Here is a 17,771-nt window from a genome sequence, read left to right as displayed (position 1 = left end):
TCTCTCATAGTATTCTTCCCCGTCGGCTGCACATCAGATTTTGATTCATTGGTGTTGTTTTCGATTGGATTGAATCATACATTATCGGTCGTGTCCAGTCTTTTGCCATTGGAGACAAAGAATCGTCCAGCCAAGTACTGCTACGAGGAGTGACGTTCAAAGTTGGGCCCCATCCCTTTTTTCTATGTATTCTTCACCCCTCGAAGATATCATCAGGGTACACGGATTTGGTCACGAGATGAATGTTGACGACGACGACACTCAGCTGTATGCAGTGATGACAGGTTAAATGTGTTTCCTGAACTACAGTTGAGCCTACAGGAAATATCGGCATGGTCATCTGAAAATGGACTTTTCATCAATGAAGGAAAAATTGAATTTCTTCACTTGTCTTTCCGTCATCGAGCAGGAAGGTTGCTGCCACCTGTCTCTCTCAATCATCCAGTCTTCAACCCGCAAAGTGTGCTAGGAACCTAGGGTCTTTAATTGACAGTCAATTGACAATATCTATTTATATAAACAAGATACGTCGTTTTGCTTATTGTTTATACAAAATTTGAAAGATTGGTCGTTATACTGATCAGGACACTACCACAAGACTTGTTCATGTATTTGTAATTGATAATTGTAATGGCCTATTGTATGGTTTGTCCGGTAGGGTCCATGGTCCGACACACTGATCTACTGATCAGCAGACTGCAGCGAATTCATAATTCTGCTGCCAGGGTTGTCACCAAAACATGGTATTGAGAATCAGTTTCTCCTATACTTCGCAGCTTACATATGCTACCAGTGAAAGATTGATTTCCAAACTTCTTGTTAATTGCTTTTAACTTTCAGCATAAAGTGGCCCCTTCTTACTTACAACAGCCTCTCAATGATTATCACCCGGTTAGGCAGCTAGGTTCAAGTAAGAGAACGATGTTCATCCCCCTAAATGTAAATACGATTTTATATGGGCAAAGAGCATTTCAATATTCAATCAACTATGGAATAAACTTCCCGATAAAATCAAAGAATATCCTTCTTTTAATCTCTTTAAATCTATGTAACAGTGGTACCTTTTCCAAAGATAAATTTAAATTTCCTAATGGTACATTATCTATTTCCGAATTTTCAAGATTCAGTTTCAAATATGTATAATAATGTTTTAGGGTTATGATAAATGATTTTTTAAATTCAATATGATTTTTTCCCTTTTATTTCTCTCTCTCTTTCTTTATCATACTACCTTTTAGAGCGCTAAGAGACATAACTGTAATTTGTGCTATATACAAATTGAGTATTGTTATTTACTATTATGTTATATCTGAGAGTAGCTACCGTAGGCCGAACATTTACTAGCATGATCCTCAAAACACACAGACTGAAACTGATACAAACTTCTTGCAATCTGTCCTCTTTCAAGCTGTTTAATTTGTTTAATGCTTCACTTACATTCAATTATATTTATATATCACCCTACTTCGCGTGAACCGGTGGCACAAGCCCATCAGATGTGGGTGTCGGGCCACCACTTTTCTTTGAAATATACTGCTAAGGTTCAGCGGCCCTATCCGCCAGCTAAATATTTCCTATAAGCTTTATATTATTACCTCTACTGTAGGGACACTTTCATTGCGAGGTGAACGCCATATTCTATCATACACTTTCAAAATGCATCCTGCATCCTCCGATCTCAGAGCGCTTAAAATACTTATTTCTTGATTTTCCCATCTAAAATAACGACTTAAATATAGTTAAAGGCCCCGTCTTACAAAGAGTTACGATTGATCCAATCAACAATAACTCTATGGAAATCCACCAGTGTCATAATTTTTTCTACAATAAATTAGCAAACTGTCCTTTGTAAACAAAGGAGAACACACCAAATTGTCAAGAAATCAATAAATTCATGGATGTACATTCATTTCTGGAAAATCTTTTGAAAAAGCATGCATTTTATATGTTGACTTTGCTGGCTTTCCATAGTTGCAATTGATTGGATCAATCGCAACTATTTGTAAGACGGGCCCCAGATATCATTGCTTACCATAACAGGTGAATCCATCGCCACTGTAATTAGTATTACAGATACAGATATAAGATCCAATGGTGTTCTCACATGATGCATTCTCGTCACATGTATGCTCATTTGCTGTACATTCGTCGAAGTCTTAATAAGTTTTGATAATAAATGAAATAAATCAAATTAGATACAATAAAGCAGTTTGGCAGTCAAATAGGTGCTCCTCCTTCCATCTCCTTCCCAGTTTTCATATTTTAATGCATCATATATATAAGATCATTTTCTTTTCCAAAACGTGCAACTTTATTTACGCCCTCTTCCAAATTTTTGAGTACTCTTTGTTGGTCTTTATCTTTTGGCTGAATTCATGCATCTTATGAGAGTCATCCTTTTACTCTGGGATCATTGTCGGATATCCCAGGGGGACAGGACATGTCACTCTACCCAAAGTAGTAGGGGGACACAATATCAAATGTCCCCCTACTTTTTGAATATTTTATGATGGTATACATCAATCAAAACCGGAATAAAACAGGTATATTACGACCAGATAACCTTCCCTTTGGGATGATAACCCTTTGTTTTTTGCTAGTCAAATTTATTTTCATCGAAATGACCTTTAATTTGGGATGATAATTTTTTTTCTTTGGCTTGTCAAATTTTCCAGCCCCTTCTCCCTCTTACATTTTGGGAGAGACTTCCGCCCATGTCTTGCGGGTAAGATTTATCATTAGAGCCAGTGGCGTAAACAAAAATGTACTTACGACATTTTAGACATTTTGGCAAATCTTTGACCAAAAAATGACAATTTTGACCTATCTTTGGAAAATGGTCCTTTAACAAAATGCTTTTGTAAACACATCCAATTAAAAGGGTCTATCCTAAGTAAAAATGCACCCAGTTTCCAGATAAAGTGGTGTCATCTGCCAAATCACAATAGAAATTGTCAATTTGGCCATATTTTTACCCAAAACGTTAAAATCGTTTAAAGGGTGTGGTGTGACACCAAGCATTGGTTTATTAATTTTTTTAAATTGAACATCACACGAGTATTTTGACCTCATGTAACTTATTCCATCAATTTAGACCTAGGAGGGCCATTTTGGGCACATTAGATATATAACTAACCAGTTGCGCTGTTTTACATGTAATAAACTGTGCAAATACGTAGGCATGTAAGGTCTTCAGCGTGTTTTATCTTCTTCCATTCTAAAATAGCAACGCATTCAAAGGTTCTTCTTGTTTGGAATTGTATGCTGATTTCAAATGTATCACTATAAATGACCTTATTTAAAAGTCTTATGGTCATTTTGGCCACCTATGGCCCTCAAAATGAAAAATAACATCAGTTCAATCTTTCAATAAATACCTCGAAGGTTACCAGAATCGTTACAAGGGTGTGCTGTGACACCAAATATTGGTTTATTAATTCTTTAAATTGAACGTCTCAAAAGTATTTTGACCTCATGTAATTCATGTCATTAGTTTCGACCTACGAGGGTAATTTTGAGTGCTTTGACCTAAGAAGGTCATTTTGAGTACTGATTTTGATTACCTTACTGACCATTTTGCGCAGTTTTGCAAAGTAATCTGTTCAAATAGAAAGGAACTTTTATTTTGTTCCCTTATGAGATGGGAAAACATTTAAGTTCTATCTAATCTTATTGACCCTCTTTAAAAGCTTTTTGTCATTTTGGCCCCCAAAATGACTGATAACATAATATATTTATAAAAAAAGATCCTTCGAATGTTACCAGAATCACTACAAGGGTGTGCTGTGACACATAACACTGGTGTATGAATCCTTGAAATTGAGCATCCCTAAAGTATTTTGATTACCTTACTCATTATGGCCACCTTGAACCCCGGACTTGACCCCTGCCCAATGTGTATGTTAATTCATCCTATAGCGAACTTGGTGAAAATAGATTCAGGTTTGTGTTCCTATTAGCGAAAATTATTGTTCAATAGGGAAAGTTTGAAAGCTTTGGGGTGAAAATCAATAAAATGATTTCACATAGTCTAGTGTTATTGGCCTAACTATTGATCCCTGTGGCCATTTTGACAACCTTTTCCTCAATGACCAGTGACCACTCATGCTTTGATGATTCAATAAGGGCTCAAATGTTGGTCAGTATCATTATCAGCATGAACTACCAATAATCGACGAAGAGTGTTGATCAATGTGATGAAATCCTTTATATCGAGTATACGTAAGGTCGTTTGACCATGCATTGTGGTCATCTTCATGATTTTAGCCACCTTGACCACATTGTAAATATAAATGGAAACTTCACATATATGGAGCAAGAAATTCAGGAATGAGATGTTTTAGCATGATTTAATGTTAGGGCATATTTCTAAACTTTTTGAAGTAGATTTATTCATTGATTTCAAATATATCAGCCTGAATGAACATTTGTGAGCTACACAGTAAAATAACAATTATACAACGCTGTTTACTACATGTATATGAACAGTAATTGTTTAAACAGTTCAAACAAGTGTTTAAATCTTAAGCAACAAAGTTTAATCACAATATCTAATCTTCAATAGATTGAACATGATTGTTTCAACGTTTAAACCTATTCTGTAAGGTTCATATAGTAAACAGCGTTGTATAAAATCTATAAAATTCTGAGTAGTGGTCATTTTGGTAACTTTTGGTTCCTACAATGAATGTATAAAAAAAGGATTCAAATGTTGTTGTCGCTCTGTATTGTTAATAAGATTATATCATTATACTATTATGTTATATAGTATTATATTATATAGTACTATATCAATCATAATAAGTGACAAATACTTATTGATTTCAATGTAATATTACTAATAGTACAAAATCAAATTGTTGTGACCAATTTGGCCATTTTGACCACTTTGACCATTTATACAAGATAGGATTTTAGCAGTAAATAAACATGACTGAGCAACAGTTAAGGAATTGCATTCAATCCATTTCGATTGGAAATATTACAAGCTCACCTTGAACAAAAATTGTGCCAAATACCTCGCTAAGTCTAATATGGCCCAATTGGTCACTGCACGGTCCTTAAATAGCCCTTACATCATTCCCCTTATGTTCTAGATGAAGGCACCAATCCTCAATTCAAAGGTGCGTCATTTCAAAGCACTTTGTCCGAGTGAATTTTACGTATAGATTTAACCATCATGCATTTTACCACTTTCGCCATTTGTATGTTTCACAAACATCACATTGGCATTATTGGTGAAGTTCAAAGTGGAAAACTTGCCCTAAATTTTAAAAGAGTGTTCAAAAAATCGACACAGAGAATAATTTCATATAAAATGTGTTTTATTACCCAGTACTTCTTCAAAAGAATTAAGGGTAAATTTACTGCTCACCAATCATGCAAACGTGAGGTTTGTGAAGCATTGTACAAAAAAAACCAAGATGGACAAAGCTCTTAGTGAACTCCAATGTGACAAATTTCGCTTTGCAATGATTCTCAGTATAATTTGACTTGAAAGAAGGAAAAAAAATGCTAGGTATTTATGACTATACAGTGCGTATCAAAAAAAAAGTTTACACTTTGAAAAAATCCTATAAAATTATACATTTGTAATATCCTGAAGATTTTTCCACATTGTAACATTGGTACAGATCCATTTAATCAAATGACGATATAAATGTCGAAAAATATTTCCGCTTGAGTGAGCACCACTTACTTTTGAAAAGTTAGTGAAAAATGATTTGCGCAGAACTTTGTAATAGTTATGCGAATAAAAGTAGACCTTAATCATGAAGAACATGTATAATTCAGGTATTAGAATTTATTTGAAGATATCTTTTACCTTTTTTGACTTGTTTCCTTGACAAAACGCTTCGAAGAGAGCATTTCAACCCACCCCTCTCCCCTACATACCGAGGCTATCGTGACGATATTTGCTTCACACTGAACTGTGATTTACATGGAATGGCTAAAGCTTGAGTTTCATTTTATTAATCGTTGCCAAGCTTGGGAAAAGTGTGGAGAAACAAGTATTAAATGAAAAAATGAAATGTAAACCCACTTTCAATGATAAAAATTTAGTGAAATAATGCTGAAGATGTCTGGTATAAACTTTTATTCATATTCAGTTATATCCTCAGATCCAGCTGCCAGCTGGCACGAAAAGGGTAAAGGTTGTTCTTACTGAGTGTTGAAATTTCAATTTGGGTGGCAAAATCGTTACAAAATGCTTGAATGTATCCATCTTATTTCAACTGACTAAAAGTGCAAAGGAAATGTATGAGAAATGTTTTGCAGGGTAAGTTTGATTTCGCTGTTTCCCCTAACACAGCGTGAAAACGAGCATTTCTGCGCAAACTGATTTCTGCGAGCTTTACAAAACTGGACAGTGCTCACTCAAGTGCAACATTCTGACAAAACTTTTACTTTCATTGGATAGATGATACCGAAACCCAAGATTATATGTGAAAAAATTACCCACATGTTGTATATTTTTTAATTCCCAGGGCTTTTTAAAAGTGTAAACTTTTTTTGATACGCACTGTACAGTGACCAAAGGGGCCACGGTAGACAATTCTTACTCAAGTTGAGCCTTTAAAGGAGAAATATATTGATTATGAATATGGCCTTAATATATATCGGTGGAAAGGTATAATGATGGTTCGTTTATGATTTGGTCATTCAAAAATAACGAAAGTAATACATGAGGTGGAAATCGCCAATTAAAAGCGCTGAAATGCCTCTCCGAAATATGCCTCGCTTCGGTCTCTGAATTAACTCGAATTTGATGACGTGCATGAGTGTCCGAGAGACGTGATTGGATCTCCCAAGTCAAGCTCCACTTGCATGCAAAACCTGTTGCGGGGGGTACGTTTTCTCCACACTTTCACTGAATACTTCGATCACGAGCCGAAACCATTTCGCATGCGTTGATATGTACACAGCATATACGTCTGAACTTCAGACGAATTCGCGGTTTTTTTTTACTCCTACACAAACTATATGCCTCTAGCACACAATGTAATGGACACTATGTTTTACTTTCCCAGGGGATTAGATTCTAATTCCCGGGGTGACCACTTCCATTGATGAGTGGATACCAGACACGACCATGGGGTTTCGAAAAACACCCTAATCAAGGGAAGCAAGTCTTTGCCAGATTATGAAAATGCATCTCTTATCAAGTATTTGGCTTGTGAAACCCTACAAGTATTGAAATATATCCCTTTTTTCAATATTCTAAACATCGTTTTTGACACCATTATAACGTTACATAGGCACATACGTAACGGACTTGCCCCCCTTTTACGCGTGGTCGCGCCAGGTATCCACTCCTCAATGGAAGTGGGCTCCCTGGGCGGCCTCTCGAGCTCGTCCTAAATCGTATATATCGCTCTTACCATAGTAGCAACCAGAATTTTGCACACGAAACGCATATTGAATGTTTCCGTTGCAGATGCGAAACGAAAAAAAAAACTCATGTCACACAATTTGCATTGCAGGACAGAGTTTTACGACCATGACGAAGGGCCCAAAAGTCTCTTGAAAAATTAACTACCGTAGTAAATAAGCGTTCGCGTTCTCCAACGAAAGGTAACGTTGCTTTTAGGAAGGTCCACTTCGCTCGGATTTTTTTTACCGTTATTTCCCAGAGCACTTTTTTGGAAGATTGTAGAGTATATGTTTTTTTTTTGTTCAATATTAATTTTTCTTATGGATAATGAAACCTCCAAGAAAATGTGTTAAATAACATTATTTAGGTATTTTTGTATTAAAAAAATGTAAGACACAATATGGTAATTATGATTCTTGTTTACATAGCAATAAAAATACATAGACTGATGACAATTGTGTTACCGTTCTTCTGCTTAATATTGCTGCCCCTTCCAAATCTATACACAAGCTTTACGACAGAGCCAAGACCGTGGTCTCTTGCCGCGCCAAAACTGTTCCGGCACCGGTCACCCCGGTGCGCGTACTGCGCGAATGATACGCCGGCTGCACTGCACTGCACCAGCAGGATAATCTCGCGCGACTTGACTTAGCTAGATACGAACTTGAAGGATATTGACTTGGTCTGTCATCGATGTGACACTAAGGCGGATGATAAATATTCAAGGTTAGAATTTTAATTTTCACTTACAGTGTAAATTGTAGTCTGAAAATCTAAAATAAGTATGCTATATCGCCAAAAAAATCCAACCCACATTTTTACAACCATCAGGCAGGAAAGAATACGACCACTACACTACAGCAAGCCAAGACCAAGTCATACGTTAGACATAATAGTAGACCGAAATTATCTGGTTCAGTATTAAGCTATGTGTATTCCGATTTCTCTTGACTTGAGAACTATCAAGGGGCAAAGGTCTGTGTAACTTTTACTATTTTGACTTATAACTTTATAAATATGCATGCATCCAACCGTACCCTCCCTCAGCGTACAGTTACCAACCGTGGCGCCGGCGCGGTTATGCCTGTCAAACTATTGTCAATAAAGAATCTTATACTAGGTTATATGTTCCAACATCATAATGTTATTTTTATTGGTAACTGGGCATGGTGGCTCAGCGGTAGAGCGTCCGCCTCATGAACGGGAGGTCGTGTGTTCGATCCTCGGCCGAGTCATACCAAAGACTTATAAAAAATGGGACCTTCTGCCTTCTTGCTAGGCGCTCAGCATTTAGATTGGAGAAGGGTAATAGTAACATGTTATGTTATGCAGGGCCCGCTGGTAGAGCAGTTTCCTAACTGAAGTGGCTACCCTGGGTAAATAAAACGTTATTATTATTATTGGTCAGTTTAGTTGCAACACCGGCAACAAGGTAGGCTGGGCCGGGACTGCCATATATCGTAACCCCCAAAACAGCAGCAACGGGTATCCAATGTGACGTCAGTTACATCATCGCGCATCAAATATGCAAATGAGACATATTACTACAATGCCAACCATGGCGCTGCTGCGCTTGTACTCAAGAGGTGGTGCTGGATCGGGCGCATTAATATGGTGCACCGAAATCTAGATGAAGAATTACCAACCTTACGTGTCAGTGTTATCATATTGATATGTAAAGTCATTAAACCGTTGTCACCAACACGTAATATTTTATGAAAAATACAAGGACAAATATTTCATATTATCATGCATGATATTTTTAAACTTTTTTAAGCATAAATAATAAAAAAAGAGGAAATGAAAATAAATGAACTATACAGTCTACTAAAAAAGTGCTCTGAGAGGATTTCGACGGAAACAAAATGAGCTTGGCTAAATCCGGGTGAAATAAGCAGACTGGTTATTTATTGACAGAATTTAATCCTGTTTTACTGAAGATTCACAAAAAAATTATGAAATAATTTAGTAATAGTTTTACTTTCAAAATGCGGTATATATTATTATATTGTTTAAATTTACTTTTGGTATTGCTTTAATCTACTTTATTGTCATAATCTAATAGTTCATCTCTATTTTACTACCACTCCGACAGTGTATTGTATCGGTTCATGGTTTCGTTGTCATGACTACCGAATTGTTCGCGCACTTCAATATTATTGTATGGGCGTAACGAGTGGACCTTCCTCGTAGCAACACTGTCGTGTGTTGCCCTCTACGTTCCTTGGCTATGGGCTAGAGCTACGTTGCGTTAAAGTCATTAGTAACCTCGCCATCCAGTATGTAACGCCCGATTGCGGTTGCCTCCTCAATTTTGGATTGAAATTTTTTTTTTCTCTGATAGATTCTAACCTTATTTTGAAAGTGTTAGTGGGTTTAATCAATCCGAGGGCGCAAATAGAGAATTTTACCCATCAGTAACGATATAGTTACCTTCACACGTGTACGTTATATTCAAATACTTAAAGGTGTTCAAGCAGGGATCACCACCACCAAGGCTCGATGAAGCCGTAACTTCGCACTGAGATTGAGCATCGCACAGTGTACCGATGGCGCCTGATACATCCACCCCACATGCCGTGTTTGATATAGAAGAGTGAGGACACGTTGTACTGTCACTTCGCCCGAATACAGCACTGGTGATATTCACTCGACCGCCATTTCCACAGCTAATATTTCTTGAATCTTGTTCACAGACAATCAAAACGGGTATCTCTATGGAATATGAAGGAAATAAAGAATTTTTTTTAGCTCTGTAACTGTGGACTACTGTGTTTCATAAAAGTCATTGTAAAAAATTACTGGTTCTCGTGAAAGCAATGCCTTAAATCCCGTCTCAAACCTTGGTAAATGGTCAAATTTGATTTACAGTGTCATCATACAGACCTATTTTCAATTCAAAGCAATTAATGGGTTATTAGATGAATCGTTTTAAACGTCTTGAAGTTAAAACAAACCTTTTTTTTTACAAAGTCCCATTATCAATAGTTACAAAGTGCATGAATGTTTGCAATGAAAAAAATGTTTACACAGAAATTGCACAGGCAAATCATTAATGAAAATAATAAAGGATATAAACTTCGTTGATAAAATAAATCTTTATACACACGATAAGTTTTAGATTATTTAAACAAATGACTCATTTGCCATGAGTGCAGATTTCGCATTGCAGAAAAAAAATCATTAAAGTTTAAGTCCACCCAAGAAAATAATGATTAGAATCATTCAAGGAAATCAAAGCCTATAACACTGACAATCTCATCAAATCGGATATAAAATATGATATTTTAATGTTTCGCTCTGTTTTCACAAAACCGTTATAAAAAATATGCACAACTCGATGATATGCAAATTAGAGAGTCAATGGTGTCCTTCAATCGTTTTTTCTTATTGTCTTTATTATCTGAATTATACTTTAATTCCGCTATGTTTTCCAGATTTGTCAACAATCACTAAATAAAAATGAACCGCAAAATGTTTAAACAATGGTAATTCCACATGTTCGATGAGGATTAAAACTTTGTAGGCTATCACATGAAAGTGCGGAAAAAATTGAAGTATTTCATATTTCATACAATGAAATACAGACGGAACAGTCAGCGGGTGATGCGATCCATTCCCGCATTTGTGTAACGATCAGGATATGACTTTTTCTTTCAAATTTAGCGAAACTAAAAAGAAAAAAAATCTTATTTCCCACTAGCCTCATGTCGAGGCCCTGTCGAGCCAGGGCCTCTTTACATCTGAGCTGAATTATATATTCATGAGGAACGTCTGATGAATATACATCAGCTCAATGAAATATTTAACGGTCACCTAGTAAATTGACCAATGAAATGTCAAAGCTGTTTTGTCAGGGGTTCGGAATAATCCACTGTTTTGCAGGGGATTCATTTATTTGCGGGACATTGAAGGCGATATAACCAGCAAAATGCTACAAGTAGTGGTGCAAGCCGTAACAGACATCACCAGCCCGAAAATCCCTGGGAGATCGGCCTAGTCCACTGGTAGCACCAACTGAATAACTCGACTCCAGCATTAATTCCCTCACCGCGGATATAATCGACGAGACGCAAAGACAGAGTGGAATCGCATGAAAGTTCACACTTTTTCCATATTAGTCATAATCACTATGTTAATTTATTAGTTTTCGATGGATTTTTTTTGAGAAATTGAATACTATACATTTTTGGAAAGGTTATAGCATAGGGATTGAGAAAAACAATGTTTCCATTTGACCGTTTCCAATATGGCCGCCAACTTTGATTTTTTTTTAAATGGCCGCCAAAACAGGGTTTTCGACAATATCTCGGCTTCTGAGTGACCTAGAATCATGATTTTGACACCAAAGGCACGCATGAGGTCAAGGAATCTATTGGTATTAAAATCAACAACTTTATTAAAGAAAGAAAACAATTTTTAATGATATTTTCTGTCTTTTTCTAATTATTTTCAGATTATAATTCCCATTAAAGTCCAATTCCAAATTAAGAGACCTGAACATACCTTGCAGTATTAAAGGAAAATAATAAACCAGGGGGTCATACATGCAGTTGTGATGTTCTACATTAAACTAGCGTCAGTTCTTCTCGTCAGTCCATATCTTTAGAATGTGACAAGCCATTCAAAAAACAACAATAAGTCGCCAGAGAAAGTTTTCTGTAAATTACTAAAACAATAACTTGATCTCCAAAATATAAAAACTAGAAAATGAGCTTGTCTGAGAGAGCCACTCTTCTTTATCATACTGTCAAAAAAATAAAAATGCCATAGTAACACAAGCGAAACCGACTCCAGAGTCCAGACCGACCAAAGTCTATTTTATATCCAATGACATATTTTGGTATGTTTGGAGTCGGTTTCATAGGGTGCCTAACAGTGATATGAATCTTACCATAACATACAGGTAGTGTAGCTGGAGACAAGGTACCGTTATCACAAGTCAGCTCTGGCATATCTGAATACGTGAACAAATCCGTGGAGTAGCCGGTGTTACATGTTACATTTACAGTCGTCCCATTACTGACTGACTGGGCCTCTTCATGATCAGAATTAGGTATCGAAATGAAGCAGCTATCTGTGGAGAAGATATAAAAAAAAAACGTGATGTTAATCATACTATTGTGATAATGACTACTCCAATCAAAAATCGGAAGTATAATTAGACATTTCAAAGGTAAGTGTGCATATAATAAGCCCTCGTTAAGAATGTCGATTATTTCAGTCATCTGATTGGTCAAAAGTGGGGTCGTGTATTTGACCATGACATTTAAAGGACATGTTCTCCCCAAAAAATCTGATTTGAATAAAAAGAAAAAAAAATCCAACAAGCATAACACTGAAAATTTGATTAAAATCGGATGTAAAATAAGAAAGTTATGACATTTTAAAGTTTCGCTAAATTTCACAAAACAGTTATATGAAAATGAGGAGACTGATGACGTCATCCACTCACTATTTATTTTGTGTTTTATTATATGAAATATATTTTTTTAAATTTTTTAATTTTCTCCTCATTGTCATTTTATAGGTTATTTTATATAGTGAATTGTGTTCCTTTAAAGTCTAAGATTATGTTATATATATTTTTTATGTTTTGCAGTATTTTCCACCTTGTTATGTTACATTTATCATACTTATGTTGTGAAACGGAAATCAATAAAATGAAATCAAGTCATGTTAAACAAAATTCTGTTCCTCCTTGGTCTAGCATTATTCAATACTACATGGTTCAGTAAAGTTGGTCATTATTGTCAGATCTGAAAAAAAATGAAATATTGTATAATTCAAATAATAATGATAATAAAAAGAGTGAGTGATGGACAGCATCGACTGTCTCATTTGCATGTCACTGAGTTGTGCATATTATTGTATTGTGAAAAATAAGTGAAATATAAAATGCCATTACTTTGTTATTTTACATCCGATTTTGATGAAATGTTCAGCTTTATGTTAGTTTGATTTTTTTTCTTGTTTAATTGAACCAATTTCTTGGGTGGACTTGACCTTTCATGAAAAAAGAACCCGAACTAGAATCATTATCAGGGACAACGGGAAAGAACAAACTAGAATCGTCATCAGGGAAAACGGGCATTTCGAATCGTTATCAGGGATAACAACAAACTGTCAGACATGTCAGAGGCAAACGGGCAGCGACGAACTAGAATCGGGATTAGGAAAAACTGGAAACAGCGAGCTAGAATCGCTATCAAAGACAACGGGCAGCAATATACTACATGTAGAATCATTGTCAGGAACAAAAGTTAGCAACGAAGTAGAATCATTATTAGGAACAACGTGCAACATCGACTTAGAATCTTCATCAGATACAACGGGCAGCAAAGATCTACAATCGTCATCAGAAACCACGGGCAACACCGAACTAGAATTATCATCAGGGACAACGGGCAATAACGAACGAGAATCGTCATCAGTGACAGTGGGCATGCAACGGTCGTCATCAGAGACAACGGGCAACAACGAACTGGAATCATTATCACGAACAATGGACAATAACGAACTATAATCGTCATCAAGAACAACGGGCAATAACGAACCACATATGGAATCATTGTCAGGGACAAAGGGCAACAACGAGCTAGAATCGTCATCACGGCCAATGGGCAGCAACGGACTAGAATCGTTATCATGAACAATGGACAACAACGAACTAGAATCGTCATCTGGGACAATGCGTCACAACGAACTAGAATCGTTATGAGGGACAACAACGAACTAGAATCATCAAGGACAACGGGTAGCAACCAATTAGAATGGTTATCAGGGACAACGAGCAACAACGAACTAGAATCGTCATCGGGGACAACAGGCAACAACAGACAGGACGGACAAGAATCGTTATCATAACAGGGACAACAAAATAGAATCGTTAATATTATGGACAACGGGCAACAATGAACTAGACACGTTTTCATTGTAAAGTTATTTCATAATATTAGTATCCTTCTTACATGTATGCTCTATGCCCGTTCGCCACTGGTAACCACCTTATTTATTTTATTTTGTCAGGCCTACATGATCAGGAAAGGATTATTCGACATTTCTTAGAGGGGCTTATCGGTCATGGGTTAGAGGGGCTCATAATAGTTATTATTTGAGTTTTGTCTGTTTTTCTGCCAAAATTCAATCTTATTTGATAAATGCTATAAGGGTTTCCAATTTTTTTTTTTAATAACGAGATCAATGATCAACCTATATCTTTCGAAAAGAGAATTTTAACCATCAGTAACGATATAGTTACCTTCACACGTGTAGGTTACATTCAAATACTTAAAGGTGTTCAAGCAGGGATCACCATCAAGGCTCGATGAAGCCGTAACTTCGCACTGAGATTGAGCATCGCACAGTGTACCGATGGCGCCTGATACATCCACCCCACATGCCGTGTTTGATATAGAAGAGTGAGGACACGTTGTACTATCACTTCGCCCGAATACAGCACTGGTGATATTCACGCGGCCATTATTTCCGCAGTCAATTAATTCTAGCTCGTTTTCACAGACAATCAGTACAGTCTCTGTGGAATATGAAGGAAAAGAGAAGATTGTTATTTTCTAATAAATTTGGCTCTGACACCTCATAAATCCACATTTTAAGAAAAGAAAAATAACATGAACGCATATTCTCTTTACATGGCTGAAAAGAGTATCTTCTGCCAAATAATTTGATACAATTTGTATGTGGAATGCCTTCATACTTGCATAATCAGTAGGTATTCTTTGCAGTGATGTAAATTTTGAGACTTTTATTCATTTTTTGTCATTATTCGATCATGTAAATCGATAATTAATTGTATTGTGTCTACAACTGTGTCTACAAATGTATTGGGTCTACAGCCATATTGACACTATTTAAATAAAGAATACTGATTAAGGTGGTTAAAAACCTTAATATATCTATTTTCTAATACTTTAGAGAAGCAGGGTAACAAAGATATAGGTCTATAATTGGAAAGGGAACAAGGTCAATTTAATAAAAGCAGAAATGATTTTACTTATTTTAAGATCTGTTGGAACATTACCAGTACTCAGTGATAATGTCTAGATATATGATAAAGGCATGGCAATATAATAAATTCCCTTTTAAATGATTTTACAACTAATTCCTTCAATGCCTACACTGGTACTGTTTCTAAGGCTTTTTACAATATTGATCCAGTCAGTTTCATTTGTTGGGTAAATTAATAGCTATGTTTGCAAAATAACTATAATTTTTTTCTGAAATGCTATTGGGTTGAGTTATTCTCTTTCCATTAAAAAAATTAATAGCCGTCCATTTTTAAGTCTTTCGCAAGAATGTGTGATTTTTTAGAATGAGAAGAATGGTAGTTCCTGCAGAACTCATGTCAAGCTTAGCTTTTAAAAATGTGAAAATTTGTATGTTAACATGGAGAATGCAAATCCTTGAAAATCCATTTTCTGAACTCAATATGACGAGTCACATGTCGTCATCTTGTTATGACATTTTCTTTTTCTGTTTGATGTTTATAGGCCACCTGTCAAAAACATGTGAATAATATGCTTGCTTATTTCAAGTAATGGCCCTTTTAGCTATGCGCAATTTGAAGAAATGCAAATGATATGTGTCCTGTATGTGCGAACTAGGACGGTGTTCGGGAGTTGAAATTGATTTATGACCCTTATTCATCAATTCAAGTGTTCAGTGAATCTCTAGCTTGTCAATAATGATGTTATTTTGTCCTTGATGTTGTACGAACATGATAACGAAATGTCCAGTTTGAGGCTAGACTAGTACTAGGGATATCACTCACTGTGTTTTCGCAGTGTCTTTGCAAATCTCTTAAAGAAACATGTCATGATGAATTGTTGTCGATATTTTCATCATTACAAGTTGAAATATCCAAAAGCAGATAACATGCCCTAGACCTATATGGAATAATTGGTTTCCATGTAGCGCCTTCCCCCCTTTGGCTGCTATTACTCAAGCATTTTTTTTGCTTATATAGTTTGCCACTGCATTTGTTTTTCACTACTTTGTCTTATCCTTAAATTGTATTCATGTCTAAATTCTGTTATGACACTGTTATAAATTTGTCACATTACAATGTACTTTAATGTCATACTACGATTATGTTTATGTATTGTAAATTTATTTTGACTTTACAATAAATGCAGAAACTCCTACCAATGTCATTCAAAACAAATATTCTGGTTTGAAATTTTATTGAAAAACTGGTAAAAGGTTATATTATTTTTTTCAGGAAAGTTTGATGGCATCCAGGTTTTGTTCGAATTTGGTGTATGGTTGGGTATTCCCTTGTGTGTTTTGTCACTTCTTAAGAACTTTAGGTTGTTCATAATTTGAACGTATAATACGAATCTATATTATTAACAAATCAAACATTGAATTTTGGTGAGACTCCAATTCACCCTACACGGAAGTATGGGTACAGGAAAGATTTTGCAAGCGTACAAAATAAGGAACTGTTAATTAGTTACCTCTCTAACTCTTACGTTCACTCTCTCTCTCTCTGTCTCTCTCTATCTATATGGGCTTCATCATTTTGTCATTATATTTTGTCTCTTCCTAAAGACCACAGCATCCCATATTCATTTTTTCCTTCCCTATAATTCATCCTCACGTCAGCGATCTCATCAAATTCGAGTGGTACTTCGAGATTATTTAAAAATACGTCATTAATATTCTTTGCAGCGCCAGATCGACGCGGCTCTATCCCTTTAATCGTTGAACGCCAAATAGGGTAGCAGCTACTCCCATCTTATAACGTCTTTTGGTCTGACACAGCCAGGGTTTGAACCCCCGACCTCCCGGTTGAGCGACGGACGCTTTGCCAACTGAGCCATCACATCGTTCTAATGAACATGTACATAAATTAAGGCTAAAAGAATTGAAGAATCTGTCCATGGAAAAAACTTTGTTAGGGATTTATGGAAGTTCAAATAGGATAGAATGTTCAAATACAATAATTTCAATAGTAAAAACAGAAATTTATTCTGCAAGGCAGGAAGCTGTTTTGCCACCTGTTGGAATCATAATAAATCATTGCTGAAAATAAAGGGAAGAGGAATATAAGATTGCACAAGAGAGGAATATCTGTGCAATACATCTTCAGAAATGGGAACAGGTTGATTTACAGTAACGAATTGATGCGTATATTTCATTTTTTATTATTACTCCTTTTTTTTCTTTTTCCAATTTAATATGTACATGTACATGTACATGTATTAAACAATATTTTGTAATATTCGTCATATGTTATGTAATGTTCAGTAAGTGTGATCGAGTGATACCTTTAATAATTATTTGCAATATTCATTTCGTATGGTAATGTTTTGTGATTGTGTTTTAGTTATTGCAAAGAAATCAATTTTTATCAGTAGATGTAAATCATGTA

General features: G+C 35.8%; 1 protein-coding gene across 1 annotated transcript in view; it reads right to left on the bottom strand.

Annotated features, from left to right (window-relative positions):
• LOC121421337 (fibropellin-1-like) overlaps positions 1 to 14,934 on the bottom strand; it is a 78,250-nt gene extending 63,316 nt beyond the window's left edge. Inside the window, exons 1-3 of the mRNA XM_041616024.1 lie at positions 14,637 to 14,934; positions 9,809 to 10,090; positions 2,033 to 2,155 (exon numbers count right to left, since the gene is read on the bottom strand). The gene's annotated coding sequence lies outside the window, so the exon portion shown is untranslated. The remainder of the gene's footprint in view (positions 1 to 2,032; positions 2,156 to 9,808; positions 10,091 to 14,636) is intronic.
• Between the last annotated feature and the right edge of the window lie 2,837 nt (positions 14,935 to 17,771).

This window comes from Lytechinus variegatus, chromosome 9 (assembly GCF_018143015.1).
Source record: "Lytechinus variegatus isolate NC3 chromosome 9, Lvar_3.0, whole genome shotgun sequence".
In the NCBI taxonomy this organism is placed as follows: Eukaryota; Metazoa; Echinodermata; class Echinoidea; order Temnopleuroida; family Toxopneustidae; genus Lytechinus; species Lytechinus variegatus.
Note: the sequence above shows the minus strand (reverse complement) of the source record. Positions and strands in the feature narration are given on the sequence as shown.